The sequence below is a fragment of the Mustela putorius genome, unplaced genomic scaffold (genome assembly GCF_011764305.1).
Source record: "Mustela putorius furo isolate JIRA1106 unplaced genomic scaffold, ASM1176430v1.1 tig00000281_pilon_pilon_pilon, whole genome shotgun sequence".
In the NCBI taxonomy this organism is placed as follows: domain Eukaryota; kingdom Metazoa; phylum Chordata; class Mammalia; order Carnivora; family Mustelidae; genus Mustela; species Mustela putorius.
The window spans coordinates 28,739,470-28,744,156 of NW_025421343.1; positions in this window are offsets into that span (position 1 = coordinate 28,739,470).

Consider the following 4,687-nt stretch of genomic DNA (forward strand, 5'->3'; position numbering starts at 1 on the left):
TCTAAAATTAACTTTAAAGAAATCTGTCTTAAAATTAAGGCGCAATTATCTCCCTTAAGGGTTTTTCTCTCCCTGTAAGCATCAGGGCTCTGTGCCTGTAAGGAAGCAGGGGTCCAAAGTTGCGCCAACTCATGGTGTACCTGGAAAATGACCCTGGGAAAAGCCGCCTTTTCCCAAACGCCCTTGGAAAGTGCGTTCTCCTCCTTTTTGCAGATGCAAACTATTTGGGTCTAGATGCAGAGCAAATTAGGGATTGGATTCCCTTGTAGGCCTCCACTAGGCTGGGATCATGCTGCTGTCACTGGACGAGGGGTTCCTGGACTGGGTCAGATTTAGGAGCCGTGTGAATAGTGGGCAAGTCCTTTACCTTTCCCCAGCCTTGGATTCTTCACCTATACAGTGGTGGGGATGGTAATACTTCTGACAATGAGGGAATAGTTGTGAAAGCTGAATTCGAGGTGCTGTGTTTCTGATCATCTGATCCCTCAAAGAAGGGTATGAAAAACTCTGTCCTGCCTGGGGGACAGCAGCTGCCAGAAAATGCCAGTGTCATTTTCATGTCCCCAGCCAGAGCTGGAGGGGAGCTGACTGATGGGGAGGCGCGGATGATGTAACTAGCACTGTCTAGCCCCCGCTCCCCAGCCCCCACCACCTGCCTCTCCCTGCAGAGCTTGGCAGAGGGGGAGCCCCATACCCTGTGTGGAGGTGGGGCAGGTGTGGAGCAGGACTTCGGAAATCATTCTCCAGTAAAATAGAGCCCCCAAGAAGTGGAGTCAGATATGGAGGAATCTGCCTGAAGCACCTTGTGCTTGGTACCTGCTCATCCAGCCACAGGGCAGTCCTGCCCCACAGCCCCAACGCGTCCTTGGCCAGGCTGTGGATAAAAAGTTTTGGGTTGGGAACAGAGGTGGAAATCAAAGAGCCCACAAAAGCTGAACACTCTTGGCAGCCTGTCCTAAGGTTCGGCTGAACTCTCAGACCATCACATAGAACCTGGGGGCGGGGTGGGGCAGGGGGAAGGGTAGGGAGCAGGGAGGGGGGTTCCAGAACTCAACTTTATTAGAACTCTGCACACTCAAGTGTTGGGGTAGGCTCCCCAGCCGCCACTCTGGCTGGGCAAAAATCCAGGTAGATCACTGTAATGGGAGGAGTGAGGGGAGCAGAAGGAGAACCCATCCCTGCAGCATCTCAAGCCCTCTGCGTGTCTTCCAGGGGCCTCACCTTCGGCCTGCAGGCTCAGGCTGGCGCAGTGTGCTCCTCGGGCTCTGCAGGGGACCCCCAGGCAAGCCTCGGAGATGCTCTTGGCTCCAGGCGGGAGCTGCCGCACCGGCCTGTAGTCCATTGCTCAGCGCTTTGTGACGCTGCTCCTGGGTAACAGATGGTCGACAGTTACACAACCGCCAGGCTTTAGAGATAGTGCCTGCTGCAAGGGGCTGAGGGGCATCATTGTGTTGGGCATCTGGGGAAACTGAGGCCCCGGGTTTCCCACAGCAGCTCCACACAGGGACTACAATGTCTGGGAGAGCAGGGAGTGCCTTCCGAGGCGCCTGCTTCTTAAAATCCTTATTTTGTCCTCTACTCAAGTGGAGATGATTCCCTGAGCCTGTGGAAGCTGTCAAGGGAATCCAGTTTTGCCAAGTGTCATTACCTGATCCAGCCCAAAGCCATATTAGTCTGGGTTGTCAGACCAAGAACTGTCATCAGGATTGATATCCACTTCAGATGGGACTTGAAACATCTGGAAGCCAGGGGAGTCCCCGCACAGGACCCAACCCCATAGGTCTCTTCCAGGACCCAGCACCGGGTCCCCCACACTCTGGCGGATATTTAAAACTTTAATAACCAGCTTAAGTAATGCAGAGCACAGTTGATCGCAGTGGGGGATTAGCTATCGTTGGTGATTAATCCAAGTTACTTTTTTTCTCATCACAGCTTATACGGGGAGGAAAAGCTCCTAGCAAAAGATTTAACATAGCAGGAAATAAGATGAATTAAACAAGTACACTCATTAGGAATAAGGAATTAGGAAGATTCCCGTGCCCTAAAACAGATCCGCTTCCCTGGTCCTGACGTTCCTGAGCCAGTTCCTCATTTCTCCGGGTCTCAGTTTCCCCATCCATAACGTCATGCCCTCTCAAAGGCCCTTCCAGCTCACGCACGGAGGGTCCTAACGTGCCTCACCCCTGGATCAGGACTTCTCTGCTACTCCTGTCGTTGGCAAGTTCCGTGTAAGCTGTTCTCTCCTCACAACCGAAGACATTAGAGAGGAAATTGGGTATTGGAGCAGATGTGAGTCATTCATGTTCATATAAAAACTATGGAATAAAACCCATTATGGCCCCGGAAAGCTGTGTAAAGCAGCATATGGAGCAAATGTAAGCTGGAAACAGGAAGAAGCTGGGAAGTCCAAGGCACATGCTCTCCAGTGGCTTTGGCTTTGGGCTTTCACACTTTTCCTTCTGGTTTCCTTGAACCGTCCTCCTGTCATTCTCACCGAGCTTGCTGCGGAGCCTGCAGCCTTTTGTTCCTTTCAGATCCGGTTTCCTGCATCCTTCCTCTCTGCCCACTGTGTCACTTAAGGGAGAGAGTGTGCGTGCACGCGGGTCTTCCATCTGCATGCTTATTAGACCTGTCACCACCAGCGAGATGCCCTCTGTGCCCACCTAATGAGATTCTTACCCACAGAGGCCCGGGGCAGCTTTCTGTTGAGGTCTTTCCCCCTTTCGGGCCATGGGAAGAGGTAATTGGGGAGGGCAGACTGTGGCACAGTGGAGAGAGGGCATGTGCGCCTACTGGCCCAGCCCTGGCAGGGGGCCCTGGCAGCAGAAGGAGCACACCAAGAATTCAGAGATGTCTTGTCTTTATTCCACAGTCGTACAGACAGAGGTCTTCGGGCCGTCCCCTGCAGTCTGTTCTGTTCGAGTTCTCCAACTGTAAATAATAGATCAGCCCCTTTTCCTCTGTGTTCCTCTCCCTTTTCCCTGCCACTGCAAATTCTGTCACAACCACATGCCCCGAGTCTCCTGCAAGGCCTTTTGATAACGTGAGGGAGAGAATAGTTTCAGCTGCATGGGGAATGTGCACGAGCCATTGCCAGCCTCCCTCCTCTCTCTGCCACGTTGGTGCATCTTTGTCAGAAGAATAAAGCCACTGGCTTTTCCTCTCATCTTTGATGAGTAGATGGGTGGCTTTATCTAAGACATCTGAGAATCACCTTTCTGGATCTTTCCCTATCCATTAAACAACTCTTCACCACCCCACTCCCTTCCGCCCCTCCTCCCTTTTGTTTCCCAGGTGTAATTTGCTTCCTCGAAAGGGATTTATATCTTTGCATTTCAAAAGCCTGCTTCCTCTTTCATTATTTGAAATGCCCCCAAACTTTCTTTGTTTCTTCCCCAGATACCCAGCGGAGAACTTACCATTGCCACAGTGATAGGTCTTCACCGGTTGTAGAAAGTGATTCTGTCTCCAGTGGTAGTGTCCTGCCTTGACCTGAGCCATGAACCACCTCCACACTGCTACCCCCAAAGAAAGTACAAAGTTCTAGTTGCATGAAGGGGTGACCCAATTAGCTTAAAGAAAAGTAGAGGAAAATTCTTTAACCTGAATTACCTAGAAAAGTCTCTGAAAGAGGGGAGCACAAGCAGAAGGAATGAAGGGATTCAAAGTCAGCTGTCATTTACTCTCCGGGTCCCCAGAATTTCAGACGGCCAGCTCGGACAGCCATCTGCATCCTCTCTGACTGTCAAAGACAGAACTTCGGAGGCTTATGCTTAGAGGCACCTGTGAAAGGTAGAAGGGCTGGAGGCCCAGAAGGAACAGAACTGTGTGGGTTCTTTCCAATCTGGCAGGATCATCAACAGCGAGAGAAACCCAGTATGGGTTCCAGTGGGACAAACCTCCTTCCCAGGACAACTTCCAGGGGCCAATGGCAGATTCTGTAACCAGGTCATTAGTGGATGTTAGATATCAAGCAGGGTGACCGCATGTCCCAGGTTGCATGAGAAAATCCTGGTTTCTTCCTACTTTCTCGGCGTGATTATTAACAGTACCCCCTTTGACTGTTAAGAAAGTGCTATTTTAGACAATACATTAGATGACCACAATAATGGACAGGAGGGCTTCTGATGATGTTGCCAAACACGAGATTGATTTTCTTAGGTGACTGAACATGGGGGTCTTTGCTGTTAAAAGTACTTTTGTGTGGGTGCTGAGCTCAAGGTAATCTGAATGTTCATGTGGGGCACTTCTAGGAGTAAATGATATTCAAGACATTTCTCCAAAGAGGAGGCAATGTGGACAAACTGAGCAAGCTTTAAATAGGAAACAGTTCTGGGGCGCCTGGGTGGCTCAGTGGGTTAAGCCTCTGCCTTTGGCTCAGGTCATGATCTCAGGGTCCTGGGATGGAGCCCCGCATCAGGCTTTCTGCTCAGCGGGGAGCCTACTTCCTCCTCTCTCTCTGCCTGCCTCTCTGCCTACATGTAATGTCTGTCTGTCAAATAAATAAACAAAATCTTTAAAAAAAGAAAAATAGGAAACAGTTCTATGGCCCACATCAGGGTCCAATCCCTTTTACTGCCTGAAGGTATTTTACACACCTAGCTGCTCACACATCCCAGAAAGCAGCCAGGTGTCCCTTCAGAGGGCAGGGCTTCCTGACATCAGACCCTAATTATCCCTCCAACCA